Source organism: Bombina bombina, chromosome 6 (assembly GCF_027579735.1).
Source record: "Bombina bombina isolate aBomBom1 chromosome 6, aBomBom1.pri, whole genome shotgun sequence".
NCBI lineage: Eukaryota > Metazoa > Chordata > Amphibia > Anura > Bombinatoridae > Bombina > Bombina bombina.
The window spans coordinates 353,510,009-353,531,240 of NC_069504.1; the positions used below are offsets into that span (position 1 = coordinate 353,510,009).

General features: G+C 43.2%; 1 protein-coding gene across 1 annotated transcript in view; it reads left to right on the plus strand.

Moving 5' to 3' along the window:
* LOC128664426 (M-phase inducer phosphatase 1-B-like) overlaps nucleotides 1–21,232 on the plus strand; it is a 510,343-nt gene that overhangs the window by 294,955 nt on the left and 194,156 nt on the right. The gene's annotated exons all lie outside the window — the stretch shown is intronic.

Sequence of the window (21,232 nt, forward strand, 5' to 3'; positions counted from 1 at the left end):
TAGTAGTAGCGCGCCTATTGGTAAGTACTTTATTTTTAATTTTATATTTGGCACTCTTTAAGCCTGTTTTATTTACATATGACCTTGGGACGTCTTTTTGTGCACATGTATTTCTTTCCAAAGGCAGGGAGAGTCCACAACTTCATTACTGTTGGGAATATCAACACCTGGCCACCAGGAGGAGGCAAAGACCACCAGCCAAAGGCTATAAATATCCCTCCTACTTCCCCTATCCCCCCCCCCCCCCAGTCATTCTTTGACTTTCGTCACTATAGGAGGATGGCAGAGAAAGTGTTAGAAGAAAATTAGTCTATTAATGGGTATTTTCCCTTCAAGTGTGGACTGGGGTATTTGAGTAACCATGTAATCCTCTCAGTGAGTGTTATGGTTAAATTTTAACTTCTAGATATCGCAGGGAACGATCTGACCTCTATCTAGTGATTTAACGCCAAGTATAAAGAATATTCCAGCCTCCAATTTCTTTAAAAGACCTTTATTTAATATAGGGTCCTGAGTAGAAATTACAACGTATCAAGCCTAAACTCTTAATCATGTATAATTGAATACACACAGGTACATGTCTTTATAAACCCTTACCTGTTTATTCAACATCCTGTGTTAAGCTAATTGCACAACAGGGCCATCTTGTGGATATAAAATTCAATGCAGCACAAAGTTATCACAGGATGTTCACAAACATACAACTAAACATTAACTTAAAAAACGCATATATCAATGTGCAAAATTTAAAAGAGGTACATAACACAACTTTTTAGAAAAAATGTGTGGTTCAACTCATGTTTTCTTACATATTATTCAAAATATATACATAATTCTTTTCTCAATAATTATTCAGAAAAAAAGACTCCAATCAAAATCCTTGTTCATGCCTTTTGGTCTCATTGATTCCAATTTATATACCCAAAACATTTCCCTCATCTTCAACAAATGTTCTCTATCTCCACCCCTTCTAGGCCTATTTACCTGTTCTAAGATTTGAAACCTAAGTTGGCTGATATTATGACCCATAGAGAGGAAGTGAGAGGATACTGGAGCTTCTTTATTTTTACATCTAATGTTGGATTTATGCTCAGTTATCCTCTCCCTTAATATTCTTTATACTTGGATTGACTGGGACCTGGCAAGTCCTTTATTCCGTGCCCCACTACAAGCAGAGAAGGTGTGCTGTTTTTCTAACCTTTTGGTGATCTAGTGATTTAACGCTATCAGCTCCTGGGAAATCAGCGTTAACGTTTTACACTGTTTTCCCTTCTCCTCCGGTCCCTGTCAGATATGTTTGAGTGAGACTGTCAGACCTTGAGACGCTGTGCCTGCTCCACAGCATTGATCCTGGAGGGTAAGTCCTGCAAATGTTCAAAAAAGAACATCAGTTTACAGTGTGATACTTTTCAATCCTCTTCTGGTTATGGGGACATTTAATACCTTTATTAGGGAGGTTATTATTTTGAGCAGTTGGGGCTATTTTATATGTACTGCTTAGCTCCTTGCAACCCGAGCACGTGTGTAAGGCTTATGAGGGACGCAGATAAGGACAGTTTTCGTTTTTAAATGCAGGGCAGTTTGGAGTTTTTTTTCCTACTGGGGCCACTATATCGCTACACAGCTCATATTCAGCTTTGCTCATTTTCCTATCTAGTTGGGGCGGTCTCTGTATTGCGCACCATGTGACCGGGAGCAGTTTCTCTTCGGCTGGACGGAAGTGTGTTTCTGCGTAGCGATCAATATACAGAGCTTGCAGCAGGAATTCTTGGAGATACCAACTTCATTCCAGTCCGGTCTAGCATACTAGTAGGTGCTGAGACCTTTTTGCCCCACTATGGAGGATTCTGATATTAACCCCTCAGAGTTCATTTTCAGAAATCACTAACAAATCCATGTTTATTTTGTGAGGAGACTATGGTTTGCCCCCCCCCCCCCCCCTGCACAATTTTGTTCTATCTGCTTATGTTCTGTTTTAAAGGCCAAGAAGGGGTCTAAAACGGTTCTATCCCCTGGTACTTTTATTCGCTCTGAGCCTTCCACCTCTCAGGAATCTGTTTTCCAGAAGCTGCCTATTCTGCATCCACAGTTCCCTTTCCTTCTTAATATGAGGAGGGTCCACAGCTTCATTCCTTACTTGTGAGAATACAGAGCCTGGCCACCAGGAGGAGGCAAAGACACCCCAGCCATAGTCTTAATTACCTCCCCCACTTTCCTCATCCCCCAGTCATTCTTTGCCTTTCGTCACAGGAGGTTGGCAGAGAAGTGTCGGAAGATTCAAGTAGTCTCTTATGGAGGGTAGTACTGTTCAAAATGGGACTAGAGTTTTAAAGGGACACTGAACACAAAGGTGGTGATTGCCCCAGCCATTGGGTGTTTAAAAAGGGTGCTAGTTGGTGTTTGTCATTTTTGTAATCCCAAGATTATGGAGGAGTCTGATTTTTTTAGACACGCATGTCTCCGATGAAATGGCCCGGGTTATCCATTACCCATCAGTTATGTTACGATTGCTGTTCTAGAGTACTCTCTTCTCCCGACTCAGGGACCTTAGAGTGCGTTGAGCTATCCACCCCAGAGGATTCTATGTCGGGCGAGGCGCATGCCCCAGAACCTTCCTTTGCTACGCAAGCAGGTGTCCCTATGGCCTTTACTCCTTCTCTGAAAGGTGGCTTGTTTCCTCCAGAGGTTACAGCATGGTTCCGCATGGCCATATCTATGGCGCTGGCTCACTTACATCTCCCAAGTGAAATATTTTTAAGTTACTGTCCGTGTTCTGTCAACCAGGGCCCTTTGGGCGTGGGATCGCCTGATTCAGTTCGCCCTTCTGGGGAAGCGTCGGCCTCTGAGGTTTCAGGGGCCCCAACTTCGCGGCCAGGGTTGTTTATCAATCTGGCAAGGGATAATTTAGCCTTCCGTTATAGGCTGGCACGTCTTCGTGTTCTACTAAGACATGTTTTGGCAGTGCTAGAGGATTCCAGTCCTAGTGAGCCGAGGGATCCGAGGTCTTAGATACCGGATAATAGACTTTTAGGGATTTTCTTGTGTCTTTTCGATCCTCAGAGTTGGATCTAGACCTGAGTTGCTGATGTCGACACCAGGGTGGCTCTGGATACTGTTTTGTCTTGGGGACAGGGATTTTAATCTACCCTGCCTAGCAAGCTGAAGGCCTGGCGTTGAATCCTGCTGTGGCAGCTTTCTTTTAATCCTGAGATCTTGCGAATTTACCATCGGGTTATGCCCTCCAGCCCCCTTCTGGTCTTTGTTGACGCAGGGGGGAGAGTGATAGACACAGCCGAGGCTGTGACGTTTGCATGGTGTTGGTCTTAACCGACTTACATTGAATAATGGTGGGGGAAATCAATTCCCAGGGTTCCGTTCAGATCTCCCTGTTCTCAAATTTTTCTCTTAGTTCTCCTGGGCGGTTTTGACCTTGTCGCTTCCTTGTCCGTAGGTAGAGGGTGTCCTAGGGATGTCCGTGGGTTGGGAGTTTCCTTACGATTATTCCTTTGCTTCCTCAGCGAGCATTCTGCTTGGAGGATTTGGCTTCTGGGTTCGTACCAGGTGGGACCTCTCAGTGTGGAGAACTTCTTTTGTAGGAGGACAGTTCCTCCTGCTAAACGGGGGGGGGGGGGGGGGGGGGCTTGTGTTTGGTGGTGGACGGAAAGCCCACGTCGGCTCATTGCCAGCGACCCTCTCTATGAGCGTACTCTTCAGGTTCGGATGTCCCCTACAATCATTCCCTGCTCGAATATTTGTGTCAGATGGGGAAGCCAATCAGGCTTTCAAGATGTCAGTGTTAACTCCACTGCTTCTGTAGCAGAAGGTGGGGTTCTGGCCTTTTCATCCTGAATATGCTAGACATCTAGCATTCCTTAGTTTTCTTTTAACCTTCTTCTCTTTGGCCATGTCGCTCTTTGTTGTTGATGGTCGATCCTAGCAGGACCAGACTTCAGTGGGACGCTTTGCTCCATTTATATCTAGAGTTGTATCGCAGTTTAGGGGCTTTGCCTCCATGGACCTTGTTACAGGGATCTGCTGGAGCTGAGTCCTTGTGTTCATCACAACCTGGACTCTCTGAGGCTGACTGCATGGAATTGAATGCTTAGTCTTAGCCAAGAGAGTTTTTTTCTGAAAGAATGTTGTTACTCTTGTTCTAGCTCAGAAGTCAGTGTATAGTCGCATCTATCATAATGGGTGCAGGAACTACTTCTACTGGTATGTTGAGCGGGGATTTTCCTTTCATAAGGCCAGGTTTTCCAGGATCCTTTCTCCAGGATGCTCTGGGGAAGGGCCTTCTGTTAGCTCCCTTAAGGGACAGATTTCGGCCCTATCTGTTTTACTGCTCGAGAGGCTCACAGTTCTTCCAGATGTCTATTATTGCTCAGGCTTTGACTAGATCAGGCCTGTGTTTAGATCTAGTGCTCCTGCTTGGAGTTTACATCTTGGTCTAAGTTTTGCAGAAGACTCCGTTTAGGCTTATGCATTGAGTTGACATTAAGATTTTCTGTTTTGGAAGGTTCTTTTTTTCTACTGGCAATTGCTTCAGTGCATAGAGTTTCTGAGATGGCTGCCTTGCAACGTGAAGTCCCTTACCTAGTTTTTTTTATGTGGCTAAGGCTGTTCTCTCTGGGTTAGGTTTTTTCCTATTGATTTTTCAGATCGCAACATCAATCAGGAGATTGTGGTTCCTTCCTTGTGTCCTAATCCTTCTTCTTCAAAGGAGTGGTTACAGATATACCCCGCTCATAAAGCGGGTTAGGGACCTGAGCCCTGCTGTAAAGTGAAAACCTCCTTAAAGCGAAACAAGGCAGTTTTACCTTTCTTTTCACTTGCCAGTGTGTTTAAAAACTTGAAAACATGTTTGAACCAACATATATTAGGGGTGCAATAGTGATACGTTTAGTTTAACACTAGCACAGTATTCAATTAGTATTCAATAAATACTGTACCTGTAAAATAGTGACAATTACTTTAGTAAAATTTGCCAGACTATAGCACTGAGACACAGATTGCACTGTAATGCTGTATACAGTGAACTAAGCATAACAAAAGGGTGCCAGTCACTTTTCTTGCAATCTCACAATGATTACAGCACTTTTTCAAAATCATTGGAGGTGGAACTTCAGCTCCACAAAGCGCTGTATTAACGAAGCACTGTAAAGTGAGGTATACCTGTATTTCATAACTTGGCTGTGGTTCGGGCCTTGAAGTTCTATCTTCAGGCTACAAAGGAGTTTTGTCAAACTTCTTCCTTGTTTGTGTCTATTCTGGGAAGCGTTAGGGGCAGGAGCCTCATCCACTTCCTTGTTTTTCTGGTTATAGAGTCAGCAGGGCACAAGCTTCCTCAGAGGATTAAGGCTTAGTCAACTAGAGCTGTGGCTCCCTCTTGGGTTTTGAGAATGAGGCCTTTAGGGATCAGATTTGTAGGGCTACTACCTGGTCTTCCTTACATATTTTTTTTTTCAAAATTTTACATATTTGGCGTTTTTGCTTCGGCAGACGCAGCTTTTGGGTTTTGCAGGTTGTGGTGCCCTCAGGATAGGGTCTGCCTCTCTTTGTACCTTTCCTTTTTCATTCAGTGTCCTCTAGAGCTTGGGTGTGTGTTTCCTACAAGTAAGGAATGAAGCCGTGGACTCTCCTCATATTAAGAAGGAAAACATAAATTATGCTTACCAGATCATTTCCTTTCCTTCTATATGAGTAGAGTCCACGGCCCCAGCCCGAATTCTCCATTGGGCGGACTTAAATTTGGTTTTGTTCTTCTGGCACCATTTATACCCTGATATTTCTCCTACTGTTCCTTGTTCCCTCGGCAGAATGACTGGGGGATGAGGGAAGTGTGGGAGGTTTTTAAGCCTCCTCTTGGTGGCCATGTTCTGTATTCCCACAAGTAAGGAATAAAGCTGTGGACTCTCCTCATACAGAAGGAAAGGAAATTATCTGGTAAGCATCATTTGTTTTTAACCCTATGTCACAAGCAGTGCCCCGCGGTGCAACTATATCTCAAGCTGGAGGTAATTTTTTGGCAGCGGAATTTACATCTCAACTTAAATCTGCTCTCAGCTGCATTAAACGCTTTACCTATTGCTGGGAAATGTAAGAGAAAGGTTAAGCATAGTTCCACTGACTTGGGAGTTAATCCCTCTATTCAGTCTGAGTTGGCTAGCTTGTCTCACTTCTCTCAGGATGAACCTCTGTTGCATCTGAGGGTGAACTTCAGAGGCAGAGGTGTCTGAAATTAAATCTCCTACTCCTGAGGAACCAAATTTTAGGTTTAAAATTGAGCACCTTTGTTTTTTTTCTGAAGGAGGTAATATTTACTCTAGAGGTTCCGGATGCTAAGCTTCCAGAGGAACCAAATATACCTAAGTTAGATAGGTTCTACGAGGAAAAGAAGGTTCCTGAAAGTTTCCCGGTCCTTGAACGAATGGCGAATATTATTTCAAGAGAACGGGAAAAGATTGGGACAAATTTCTTTCATGTAATTGGCAAGAGTCCATGAGCTAGTGACATATGGGATATACAATCCTACCAGGAGGGGCAAAGTTTCCCAAACCTCAAAATGCCTATACATACACCCCTCACCACACCCACAATTCAGTTTTACAAACTTTGCCTCCTATGGAGGTGGTGAAGTAAGTTTGTGCTAAGATTTCTACGTTGATATGCGCTTCTCGGCATTGTTGAAGCCCGATTCCTCTCAGAGTACAGCGAATGTCAGAGGGACGTAAAGGGAGTATCACCTATTGAATACAATGATTTCCCTAACGGGGGTCTTTTTCATGGGTTCTCTGTTATCGGTCGTAGAGATTCATCTCCTACCTCCCTTTTCAGATCGACGATATACTCTCAAATTTACCATTACCTCTACTAAAGAACTGTTTTAGTACTGGTTTGGCTATCTGCTATATGTGGATGGGTGTCTTTTGGTAAGTATATTTTCATTTACTTAAAACACTCTCAGCTATGGTTTGGCACTTTATGCAAATTATATAAAGTTCTAAATATATGTATTGTACTTATATTTGCCATGAGTCAGGTTCATGTATTTCCTTCTGCAGACTGTCAGTTTCATATTTGGGAATATAAACACTTTAAGAAATTTGTTTCTTACCTGGGGTTTAGTCTTTCTTCTGTTATGTGTGATCAGTCCACGGGTCATCATTACTTCTGGGATATTACTCCTCCCCAACAGGAAATGCAAGAGGATTCACCCAGCAGAGCTGCATATAGCTCCTCCCCTCTACGTCAGTCCCAGTCATTCTCTTGCACCCAACGACTAGATAGGATGTGTGAGAGGACTATGGTGATTATACTTAGTTTTTATGACTTCAATCAAAAGTTTGTTATTTTACAATAGCACCGGAGCGTGTTATTACTTCTCTGGCAGAGTTTGAGGAAGAATCTACCAGAGTTTTTTACTATGATTTTAACCGGAGTAGTTAAGATCATATTGCTGTTCTCGGCCATCTGAGGGAGGTAAAAGCTTCAGATCAGGGGACAGCGGGCAGATGAATCTGCATTGAGGTATGTAGCAGTTTTTATTTTCTGAATGGAATTGATGAGAAAATCCTGCCATACCGTTATAATGACATGTATGTATACATTTCAGTATTCTGGGGATGGTATTTCACCGGAACTACTCTGTTAAAAGTCACTAATCCTTTTAATAAGTATTTATCATGTTAAACGTTTTTGCTGGAATGTAGAATCGTTTACATTTCTGAGGTACTGAGTGAAAAAATATTTGGGCATTATTTTCCACTTGGCAGTTGTTTGCTTTTAATTGTGACAGTTTCGTTTCTCTTCACTGCTGTGTGTGAGAGGGAGGGGCCGTTTTTTGGCGCTCTTTGCTACGCATCAAAAATTTCCAGTCAGCTACTCTTATATTTCCTGCATGATCCGGTTCATCTCTGACAGATCTCAGGGGTCTTCAAACTTCTTTGGAGGGAGGTAGATTCTCTCAGCAGAGCTGTGAGAATTTTATATTGACTGTGAATAAAAACGTTGCTCTGTAATTTTTTATGTCAAATTTAATTATTGTTATTTTACTAATGGGAACAAACCTTTACTAAAAGTTGTGTTGTTTTAAAGTTTGATGCTATAACTGTTTTTCAGTTCATTATTTCAACTGTCATTTAATCGTTTAGTACCTCTTTGAGGCACAGTACGTTTTTGCTAAAAAAGATTATAACCAAGTTGCAAGTTTATTGCTAGTGTGTTAAACATGTCTGACTCAGAGGAGGATATCTGTGTCATTTGTTCCAATGCCAAGGTGGAGCCCAATAGAAATTTATGTACTAACTGTATTGATGCTACTTTAAATAAGTCAATCTGTACAATTTGAACAAATTTCACCAAACAGCGAGGGGAGAGTTATGCCGACTAACTCGCCTCACGCGGCAGTACCTGCATCTCCCGCCCGGGAGGTGCGTGATTTTATGGCGCCTAGTACATCTGGGCGACCATTACAGATAACATTACAAGATATGGCTACTGTTATGACTGAAGTTTTGTCTAAATTACCAGAACTAAGAGGCAAGCGTGATCACTCTGGGGTGAGAACAGAGTGCGCTGACAATACTAGGGTCATGTCTGATACTGCGTCACAGCTTGCAGAGCATGAGGACGGAGAGCTTCATTCTGTGGGTGACGGTTCTGATCCAAACAGATTGGATTCAGATATTTCAAATTTTAAATTTAAATTGGAGAACCTCCGTGTATTACTAGGGGAGGTTTTAGCAGCTCTCAATGATTGTAACACCGTTGCAATACCAGAGAAATTGTGTAGGTTGGATAAATACTTTGCGGTACCGGCGAGTACTGACGTTTTTCCTATACCTAAGAGACTAACTGAAATTGTTACTAAGGAGTGGGATAGACCCGGTGTGCCGTTCTCACCCCCTCCAATATTTAGAAAGATGTTTCCAATAGACGCCACCATTCGGGACTTATGGCAAACGGTCCCTAAGGTGGAGGGAGCAGTTTCTACTTTAGCTAAGCGTACCACTATCCCGGTGGAGGATAGCTGTGCTTTTTCAGATCCAATGGATAAAAAATTAGAGGGTTACCTTAAGAAAATGTTTGTTCAACAAGGTTTTATATTGCAACCCCTTGCATGTATCGCGCCGATTACGGCTGCGGCAGCATTTTGGATTGAGTCTCTGGAAGAGAACCTTAGTTCATCTACGCTAGACGACATTACGGACAGGCTTAGAGTCCTTAAACTAGCTAATTCATTCATTTCGGAGGCCGTAGTACATTTAACCAAACTTACGGCTAAGAACTCAGGATTCGCCATCCAGGCACGTAGGGCGCTGTGGCTAAAATCCTGGTCAGCTGATGTTACTTCTAAGTCCAAATTACTTAATATACCTTTCAAGGGGCAGTCTTTATTTGGGCCCGGTTTGAAAGAAATTATCGCTGACATTACAGGAGGTAAGGGCCACGCCCTACCTCAAGACAAAGCCAAAGCTAAGGCTAGACAGTCTAATTTTCGTCCCTTTCGGAATTTCAAAACAGGAGCAGCATCAACCTCCACTGCACCAAAACAGGAGGGAGCTGTTGCTCGTTACAGGCAAGGCTGGAAACCTAACCAGTCCTGGAACAAGGGCAAGCAGGCCAGGAAACCTGCTGCTGCCCCAAAGACAGCATGAACCGAGAGCCCTCGATCCGGGACCGGATCTAGTGGGGGGCAGACTTTCTCTCTTCGCCCAGGCCTGGGCAAGAGATGTTCAGGATCCCTGGGCGCTAGAGATCATATCTCAGGGATACCTTCTAGACTTCAAATTATCTCCCCCAAGAGGGAGATTTCATCTGTCAAGGTTGTCAACAAACCAGATAAAGAAAGAAGCGTTTCTACGCTGTGTACAAGATCTGTTATTAATGGGAGTGATCCATCCGGTTCCGCGGTCGGAACAAGGACAAGGGTTCTACTCAAACCTGTTTGTGGTTCCCAAAAAAGAGGGAACTTTCAGGCCAATCTTAGATTTAAAGATTCTAAACAAATTCCTAAGAGTTCCATCGTTCAAAATGGAAACTATTCGGACAATCTTACCCATGATCCAAAAGGGTCAGTACATGACCACAGTGGATTTAAAAGATGCTTACCTTCACATACCGATTCACAAAGATCATCACCGGTACCTAAGGTTTGCCTTCTTAGACAGGCACTACCAGTTTGTAGCTCTTCCATTCGGATTGGCTACGGCTCCAAGAATCTTCACAAAGGTTCTGGGTGCCCTTCTGGCGGTACTAAGACCGCGAGGGATTTCGGTAGCTCCGTATCTAGACGACATTCTAATACAAGCTTCAAGCTTTCAAACTGCCAAGTCTCATACAGAGTTAGTTCTGGCATTTCTAAGGTCGCATGGATGGAAAGTGAACGAAAAGAAGAGTTCTCTTTTTCCTCTCACAAGAGTTCCATTCTTGGGGACTCTTATAGATTCTGTAGAAATGAAGATTTACCTGACAGAAGACAGGTTAACAAAGCTTCTAAATGCATGCCGTGTCCTTCATTCCATTCAACACCCGTCAGTAGCTCAATGCATGGAGGTGATCGGCTTAATGGTAGCGGCAATGGACATAGTACCTTTTGCACGCCTACACCTCAGACCGCTGCAATTGTGCATGCTAAGTCAGTGGAATGGGGATTACTCAGATTTGTCCCCTACTCTGAATCTGAATCAAGAGACCAGAAATTCTCTTCTATGGTGGCTTTATCGGCCACACCTGTCCAGGGGGATGCCATTCAGCAGGCCAGACTGGACAATTGTAACAACAGACGCCAGCCTGCTAGGTTGGGGCGCTGTCTGGAATTCTCTGAAGGCTCAGGGACTATGGAATCAGGAGGAGAGTCTCCTTCCAATAAACATTCTGGAATTGAGAGCAGTTCTCAATGCCCTTCTGGCTTGGCCCCAATTAACAACTCGGGGGTTCATCAGGTTTCAGTCGGACAACATCACGACTGTAGCTTACATCAACCATCAGGGAGGGACAAGAAGCTCCCTAGCAATGATGGAAGTATCAAAGATAATTCGCTGGGCAGAGTCTCACTCTTGCCACCTGTCAGCAATCCACATCCCGGGAGTGGAGAACTGGGAGGCGGATTTTTTGAGTCGCCAGACTTTTCATCCGGGGGAGTGGGAACTTCATCCGGAGGTCTTTGCCCAAATACTTCGACGTTGGGGCAAACCAGAGATAGATCTCATGGCGTCTCGCCAGAACGCCAAACTTCCTCACTACGGGTCCAGATCCAGGGATCCGGGAGCGGTTCTGATAGATGCTTTGACAGCACCTTGGAACTTCGGGATGGCTTATGTGTTTCCACCCTTCCCGCTGCTTCCTCGATTGATTGCCAAAATCAAACAGGAGAGAGCATCAGTGATTCTAATAGCGCCTGCATGGCCACGCAGGACTTGGTATGCAGATCTAGTGGACATGTCATCCTGTCCGCCTTGGTCTCTACCTCTAAGACAGGACCTTCTGATACAGGGTCCATTCAGACATCAAAATCTAACTTCTCTGAAGCTGACTGCTTGGAAATTGAACGCTTGATTTTATCAAAACGTGGTTTTTCTGAGTCGGTTATTGATACCCTGATTCAGGCTAGGAAGCCTGTTACCAGAAAGATTTACCATAAAATATGGCGTAAATACCTATACTGGTGCGAATCCAAACGTTACTCCTGGAGTAAGGTTAGGATCCCTAGGATATTGTCCTTTCTACAAGAAGGTTTAGAAAAGGGTTTATCAGCTAGTTCATTAAAGGGACAGATTTCAGCTCTGTCCATCTTGTTACACAGGCGTCTGTCAGAAAATCCAGACGTCCAGGCCTTTTGTCAGGCTTTAGCTAGGATCAAGCCTGTGTTTAAAGCTGTTGCTCCGCCATGGAGTTTAAACTTAGTTCTTAACGTTTTACAGGGTGTTCCGTTTGAACCCCTTCATTCCATTGATATAAAATTGTTATCTTGGAAAGTTCTGTTTTTAATGGCTATTTCCTCGGCTCGAAGAGTCTCTGAGTTATCAGCTTTACATTGTGATTCTCCTTATCTGATTTTTCACTCAGACAAGGTAGTTCTGCGTACTAAACCTGGGTTCTTACCTAAGGTAGTCACTAACAGGAATATCAATCAAGAGATTGTTGTTCCATCCTTGTGTCCAAATCCTTCTTCAAAGAAGGAACGTCTTCTACACAATCTGGATGTAGTTCGTGCCCTCAAGTTCTACTTGCAGGCAACTAAAGATTTTCGCCAAACTTCTTCCCTGTTTGTCGTTTATTCTGGACAGAGGAGAGGTCAAAAAGCTTCTGCTACCTCTCTCTCTTTTTGGCTTCGTAGCATAATACGTTTAGCCTATGAGACTGCTGGACAGCAGCCTCCTGAAAGAATTACAGCTCACTCCACTAGAGCTGTGGCTTCCACTTGGGCCTTTAAGAATGAGGCCTCTGTTGAACAGATTTGCAAGGCTGCAACTTGGTCTTCGCTTCATACTTTTTCCAAATTTTACAAATTTGACACTTTTGCTTCTTCGGAGGCTATTTTTGGGAGAAAGGTTCTTCAGGCAGTGGTTCCTTCTGTATAATGAGCCTGCCTATCCCTCCCGTCATCCGTGTACTTTTGCTTTGGTATTGGTATCCCAGAAGTAATGATGACCCGTGGACTGATCACACATAACAGAAGAAAACATAATTTATGCTTACCTGATAAATTCCTTTCTTCTGTTGTGTGATCAGTCCACGGCCCGCCCTGTTTTAAGGCAGGTAAATATCTTTTAAATTATACTCCAGTCACCACTTCACCCTTGGTTACTCCTTTCTCGTTGATTCTTGGTCGAATGACTGGGACTGACGTAGAGGGGAGGAGCTATATGCAGCTCTGCTGGGTGAATCCTCTTGCATTTCCTGTTGGGGAGGAGTAATATCCCAGAAGTAATGATGACCCGTGGACTGATCACACAACAGAAGAAAGGAATTTATCAGGTAAGCATAAATTATGTTTTTTCAAATTGACTACTTTTGCATTTGCGGGTATTAGGCCCGTGGGTGCGTCAAATTTTAGACTTTATTGCGTAATTTTTGGCGCGTGAAATTACGTTTTTTACGCAACTTCGTCATTTCCGGTGTCATACGTGACGTCGAGACCTTTCACACGGCGGCGTCATTAGTGACGCAAGTGTCATTTCCGGTCATTTTTGGAGCCAAAAAAAAAAGTTTACGTTACTTGGCGCCAATTTTTCTTCATTATTTCAATACCCCATTGTTGTTTGCCTCCTGCTTTATTTTCTATCAAGAGGCCTATGCTTTTGCATTTTTTCCCATTCCTGAAACTGTCATTTAAGGAAATAGATAATTTTGCTTTATATGTGGTTTTTTCTCTTACATTGAGCAAGATGTCCCAATCTGATCCTGTCTCTGAAGTTTCTGCTGGAACATTGCTGCCTGACATCGGTTCTACCTAAGTTAAGTGCATTTGTTGTAAAATTGTAGAAATTATTCCACCGAATGTCATTTGTAATAGTTGTCATGATAAACTTTTACATGCAGATAGTGTTTCTATCAGTAATAGTACATTGCCAGTTGCAGTTCCTTCAACTTCTAATGTCCATGATATACCTGTAAATTTTAAAGAATTTGTTTCTGAATCTATTATGAAGGCTTTGTCTGCATTTCCACATTCTAATAAACGTAAAAGGTCTTTTAAAACTTCTCATTTAGCTGATGAAATTTCAAATGACCAACAACATAATAATTCATCCTCTTCTGATGAGGATCTATCTGAAACAGAAGATCCTTCCTCAGATTTTGACACTGACAAATCTACTTATTTATTTAAAATTGAGTATATGCGTTCTTTATTAAAAGAAGTGTTAATTACTTTGGATATTGAGGTAACCAGTCCTATTGACGTTCAGTCTAATAAACGTTTAAATGCTGTTTTTAAACCTCCTGTGGTTTCTCCAGGTGTTTTTCCCATTCCTGAGGCTATTTCTGATATGATTTCTAGGGAATGGAATAAGCCAGGTACCTCCTTTATTCCTTCTTCAAGGTTTAAGAGATTGTATCCTTTACCAGCAAAATCTATAGAGTTTTGGGAAAAAATTTCGCCTACTGCAACATGCTAATCATTTTATTTGTGATGCCATTTCTCCAACATAGGTGTGTCCGGTCCACGGCGTCATCCTTACTTGTGGGATATTCTCTTCCCCAACAGGAAATGGCAAAGAGCCCAGCAAAGCTGGTCACATGATCCCTCCTAGGCTCCGCCTACCCCAGTCATTCTCTTTGCCGTTGTACAGGCAACATCTCCACGGAGATGGCTTAGAGTTTTTTAGTGTTTAACTGTAGTTTTTCATTATTCAATCAAGAGTTTGTTATTTTCAAATAGTGCTGGTACGTACTATTTACTCAGAAACAGAAAAGAGATGAAGAATTCTGTTTGTATGAGGAAAATGATTTTAGCAACCGTAACTAAAATCCATGGCTGTTCCACACAGGACTGTTGAGAGCATTAACTTCAGTTGGGGGAACAGTTTGCAGTCCTTTGCTGCTTGAGGTATGACACATTCTAACAAGACGATGTAATGCTGGAAGCTGTCATTTTCCCTATGGGATCCGGTAAGCCATGTTTATTACGATTGTAAATAAGGGCTTCACAAGGGCTTATTTAGACTGTAGACATTTTTTGGGCTAAATCGATTGATATTAACACTTATTTAGCCTTGAGGAATCATTTATTCTGGGTATTTTGATATAATAATATCGGCAGGCACTGTTTTAGACACCTTATTCTTTAGGGGCTTTCCCAAAGCATAGGCAGAGTCTCATTTTCGCGCCGGTGTTGCGCACTTGTTTTTGAGAGGCATGGCATGCAGTCGCATGTGAGAGGAGCTCTGATACTTATAAAAGACTTCTGAAGGCATCATTTGGTATCGTATTCCCCTTGGGTTTGGTTGGGTCTCAGCAAAGCAGATACCAGGGACTGTAAAGGGGTTAAAGCTTAAAACGGCTCCGGTTCCGTTATTTTAAGGGTTAAAGCTTCCAAAATTGGTGTGCAATATTTTCAAGGCTTTAAGACACTGTGGTGAAAGTTTGGTGAATTTTGAACAATTCCTTCATTTTTTTTCGCAATTGCAGTAATAAAGTGTGTTCAGTTTAAAATTTAAAGTGACAGTAACGGTTTTATTTCAAAACGTTTTTTGTACTTTCTTATCAAGTTTATGCCTGTTTAACATGTCTGAACTACCAGATAGACTGTGTTCTGAATGTGGGGAAGCCAGAATTCCTATTCATTTAAATAAATGTGATTTATGTGATAATGACAATGATGCCCAAGATGATTCCTCAAGTGAGGGGAGTAAGCATGGTACTGCATCATTCCCTCCTTCGTCTACACGAGTCTTGCCCACTCAGGAGGCCCCTAGTACATCTAGCGCGCCAATACTCCTTACTATGCAACAATTAACGGCTGTAATGGATAATTCTGTCAAAAACATTTTAGCCAAAATGAACCCTTGTCAGCGTAAGCGTGGATGCTCTGTTTTAGTTACTGAAGAGCATGACGACGCTGATATTAATATCTCTGAAGGGCCCCTAACCCAATCTGAGGGGGCCAGGGAGGTTTTGTCTGAGGGAGAAATTAATGATTTAGGGAACATTTCTCAGCAGGCTGAATCTGATGTGATTACTTTTAAATTTAAATTGGAACATCTCCGCATTTTGCTTAAGGAGGTATTATCCACTCTGGATGATTGTGAAAATTTGGTCATCCCAGAGAAACTATGTAAAATGGACAAGTTCCTAGAGGTGCCGGGGCTCCCAGAAGCTTTTCCTATACCCAAGCGGGTGGCGGACATTGTTAATAAAGAATGGGAAAGGCCCGGTATTCCTTTCGTCCCTCCCCCCATATTTAAAAAATTGTTTCCTATGGTCGACCCCAGAAAGGACTTATGGCAGTCAGTCCCCAAGGTCGAGGGAGCGGTTTCTACTTTAAACAAACGCACCACTATTCCCATAGAGGATAGTTGTGCTTTCAAAGATCCTATGGATAAAAAAATTAGAAGGTTTGCTTAAAAAGATGTTTGTTCAGCAGGGTTACCTTCTACAACCCATTTCATGCATTGTCCCTGTCACTACAGCCGCATATTTCTGGTTTGATGAACTGATTAAGGTGCTCGATAGTGACTCTCCTCCTTATGAGGAGATTATGGACAGAGTCAATGCTCTCAAATTGGCTAATTCTTTCACTCTAGACGCCTCTTTGCAATTGGCTAAGTTAGCGGCTAAGAATTCTGGGTTTGCTATTGTGGCGCGCAGAGCGCTTTGGTTGAAATCTTGGTCGGCTGATGCGTCTTCCAAGAACAAGCTACTAAACATTCCTTTCAAGGGGAAAACGCTGTTTGGTCCTGACTTGAAAGAGATTATCTCTGATATCACTGGGGGTAAGGGCCATGCCCTTCCTCAGGATCGGCCTTTCAAGGCAAAAAATAGACCTAATTTTCGTCCCTTTCGTAAAAACGGACCAGCCCAAGGTGCTACGTCCTCTAAGCAAGAAGGTAATACTTCTCAGGCCAAGCCAGCTTGGAGACCAATGCAAGGCTGGAACAAGGGAAAGCAGGCAAAGAAACCTGCCACTGCTACCAAGACAGCATGAAATATCGGCCCCCGATCCGGGACCGGATCTGGTGGGGGGCAGACTCTCTCTCTTCGCTCAGGCTTGGGCAAGAGATGTTCTGGATCCTTGGGCGCTAGAAATAGTCTCCCAGGGTTATCTTCTGGAATTCAAGGGACTTCCCCCAAGGGGAAGGTTCCACAGGTCTCAGTTGTCTTCAGACCACATAAAAAGACAGGCGTTCTTACATTGCGTAGAAGACCTGTTAAAAATGGGAGTGATTCATCCTGTTCCATTGAGAGAACAAGGGATGGGGTTCTACTCCAATCTGTTCATAGTTCCCAAAAAAGAGGGAACATTCAGACCAATCCTAGATCTCAAGATCTTAAACAAATTTCTCAAGGTCCCATCTTTCAAGATGGAAACCATTCGAACTATCCTTCCTTCCATCCAGGAAGGTCAATTCATGACCACGGTGGATTTAAAGGATGCGTATCTACATATTCCTATCCACAAGGAACATCATCGGTTCCTAAGGTTTGCATTCCTGGACAAACATTACCAGTTCGTGGCGCTTCCTTTCGGATTAGCCACTGCTCCAAGGATTTTCACAAAGGTACTAGGGTCCCTTCTAGCTGTGCTAAGACCAAGGGGCATTGCAGTAGTACCTTACCTGGACGACATTCTGATTCAAGCGTCGTCCCTCCCTCGAGCAAAGGCTCACACGGACATCGTCCTGGCCTTTCTCAGATCGCACGGCTGGAAAGTGAACGTGGAAAAGAGTTCTCTATCCCCGTCAACAAGGGTTCCCTTCTTGGGAACAATTATAGACTCCTCAGAAATGAGGATTTTTCTAACAGAGGCCAGAAAGACAAAGCTTCTGGACTCTTGTCGAATACTTCATTCCGTTCCTCTTCCTTCCGTAGCTCAGTGCATGGAAGTGATCGGGTTGATGGTAGCGGCAATGGACATAGTTCCTTTTGCGCGCATTCATCTAAGACCATTACAACTGTGCATGCTCAGTCAGTGGAATGGGGACTATACAGACTTGTCTCCAAAGATACAAGTAAATCAGAGGACCAGAGACTCACTCCGTTGGTGGCTGTCCCTGGACAACCTGTCACGAGGGATGACATTCCACAGACCAGAGTGGGTCATTGTCACGACCGACGCCAGTCTGATGGGCTGGGGCGCGGTCTGGGGATCCCTGAAAGCTCAGGGTCTTTGGTCTCGGGAAGAATCTCTTCTACCGATAAATATTCTGGAACTGAGAGCGATATTCAATGCTCTCAAGGCTTGGCCTCAGCTAGCGAGGACCAAGTTCATACGGTTTCAATCAGACAACATGACGACTGTTGCGTACATCAACCATCAGGGGGGAACAAGGAGTTCCCTAGCGATGGAAGAAGTGACCAAGATTATTCTATGGGCGGAGTCTCACTCCTGCCACCTGTCTGCTATCCACATCCCGGGAGTGGAAAATTGGGAAGCGGATTTTCTGAGTCGTCAGACATTGCATCCGGGGGAGTGGGAACTCCATCCGGAAATCTTTGCCCAAGTCACTCAACTTTGGGGCATTCCAGACATGGATCTGATGGCCTCTCGTCAGAACTTCAAAGTTCCTTGCTACGGGTCCAGATCCAGGGATCCCAAGGCGGCTCTAGTGGATGCACTAGTAGCACCTTGGACCTTCAAACTAGCTTATGTGTTCCCGCCGTTTCCTCTCATCCCCAGGCTGGTAGCCAGGATCAATCAGGAGAGGGCGTCGGTGATCTTGATAGCTCCTGCGTGGCCACGCAGGACTTGGTATGCAGATCTGGTGAATATGTCATCGGCTCCACCTTGGAAGCTACCTTTGAGACGAGACCTTCTTGTTCAGGGTCCGTTCGAACATCCGAATCTGGTTTCACTCCAGCTGACTGCTTGGAGATTGAACGCTTGATTTTATCGAAGCGAGGTTTCTCAGATTCTGTTATCGATACTCTTGTTCAGGCCAGAAAGCCTGTAACTAGAAAGATTTACCACAAAATTTGGAAAAAATATATCTGTTGGTGTGAATCTAAAGGATTCCCTTGGGACAAGGTTAAGATTCCTAGGATTCTATCCTTCCTTCAAGAAGGATTGGAAAAAGGATTATCGGCAAGTTCCCTGAAGGGACAGATTTCTGCCTTGTCGGTGTTACTTCACAAAAAACTGGCAGCTGTGCCAGATGTTCAAGCCTTTGTTCAGGCTCTGGTTAGAATCAAGCCTGTTTACAAACCTTTGACTCCTCCTTGGAGTCTCAATTTAGTTCTTTCAGTTCTTCAGGGGGTTCCGTTTGAACCCTTACATTCCGTTGATATTAAGTTATTATCTTGGAAAGTTTTGTTTTTAGTTGCAATTTCTTCTGCTAGAAGAGTTTCAGAATTATCTGCTCTGCAGTGTTCTCCTCCTTATCTGGTGTTCCATGCAGATAAGGTGGTTTTACGTACTAAACCTGGTTTTCTTCCAAAAGTTGTTTCTAACAAAAACATTAACCAGGAGATTATCGTACCTTCTCTGTGTCCGAAACCAGTTTCAAAGAAGGAACGCTTGTTGCACAATTTGGATGTTGTTCGCGCTCTAAAATTCTATTTAGATGCTACAAAGGATTTTAGACAAACATCTTCCCTGTTTGTTGTTTATTCAGGTAAAAGGAGAGGTCAAAAAGCAACTTCTACCTCTCTCTCTTTTTGGATTAAAAGCATCATCAGATTGGCTTACGAGACTGCCGGACGGCAGCCTCCCGAAAGAATCACAGCTCATTCCACTAGGGCTGTGGCTTCCACATGGGCCTTCAAGAACGAGGCTTCTGTTGATCAGATATGTAGGGCAGCGACTTGGTCTTCACTGCACACTTTTACCAAATTTTACAAGTTTGATACTTTTGCTTCTTCTGAGGCTATTTTTGGGAGAAAGGTTTTGCAAGCCGTGGTGCCTTCCATTTAGGTGACCTGATTTGCTCCCTCCCTTCATCCGTGTCCTAAAGCTTTGGTATTGGTTCCCACAAGTAAGGATGACGCCGTGGACCGGACACACCTATGTTGGAGAAAACAGAATTTATGTTTACCTGATAAATTTCTTTCTCCAACGGTGTGTCCGGTCCACGGCCCGCCCTGGTTTTTTAATCAGGTCTGATAATTTATTTTCTTTAACTACAGTCACCACGGTACCATATGGTTTCTCCTATGCTATTATTCCTCCTTAACGTCGGTCGAATGACTGGGGTAGGCGGAGCCTAGGAGGGATCATGTGACCAGCTTTGCTGGGCTCTTTGCCATTTCCTGTTGGGGAAGAGAATATCCCACAAGTAAGGATGACGCCGTGGACCGGACACACCGTTGGAGAAAGAAATTTATCAGGTAAACATAAATTCTGTTTTTGATATTATCAAAATTGATGTTAGATCCATGTCTTTAGCTGTATTAGCTAGAAGAGATTTGTGGCTTAAATCTTGGAATGCTGATATGACATCTAAATCTAGATTACTATCTCTTTGTTTCCAAGGTAATAATTTATTTGGTTCTCAGTTGGATTCTATTATTTCAACTATCACTGGAGGAAAAGGAGTTTTTTTGCCTCAGGATAAAAAACCTAAGGGTAAATCTAAGGCTTCTAACCGTTTTCGTTCCTTTCGTCAGAATAAGGAACAAAAACTCAATCCTCCTCCCAAGGAATCTGCTTCCAGTTGGAAGCCTTCCTCAAATTGGAATTAATCCAAGCCATCTAGGAAACCAAAGTCTGCCCCTAAGTCTGCATGAAGGTGCGGCCCTCATTCCAGCTCAGCTGGTAGGGGGCAGATTAAGGTTTTTCAAGGATTTTTGGATAAAATCTGTCCAAAATCATTGGATTCAGAGCATTGTCTCTCAAGGGTATCGAATAGGATTCAAAGTAAGACCTCCTGTGAGAAGATTTTTTCTCTCACACATTCCTGTAAATCCAGTAAAAGCTCAGGCTTTTCTGAAGTGTGTTTCAGACCTGGAGTCTTCAGGGGTAATCATGCCAGTTCCTCCTCAGGAACAAGGTTTGGGGTTTTATTCAAACCTATTCATTGTACCAAAGAAAGAAAATTTGTTCAGACCAGTTCTGGATCTGAAAATTTTGAATCGTTATGTAAGAGTACCAAATTTCAAGATGGTGACTATAAGGACTATTCTGCCTTTTGTTCAGCAAGGACATTATATGTCCACAATAGACTTGCAGGATGGATACCTTCATATTCCGATTCATCCAGAACACTATCAGTTTCTGAGATTCTCTTTTCTAGACAAGCATTACCAATTTGTTGCTCTTCCATTTGGCCTAGCAACAGCTCCAAGAATATTTTCAAAGGTTCTGGGTGCCCTACTATCTGTAATCAGAGAACAGGGTATTGCGGTGTTTCCTTATTTGGACGATATCTTGGTACTAGCTCAGTCTTTACATACTGCAGAATCTCACACGAATCAACTAGTGTTGTTTCTTCAGAAACATGGTTGGAGGATCAATTTACCAAAAAGTTTCTTGATTCCTCAGACAAGGGTCACCTTTTTAGGCTTCCAGATAGATTCAGTGTCCATGACTCTGTCTCTAACAGACAAGAGACTTTTAAGATTGGTCGCAGCATGT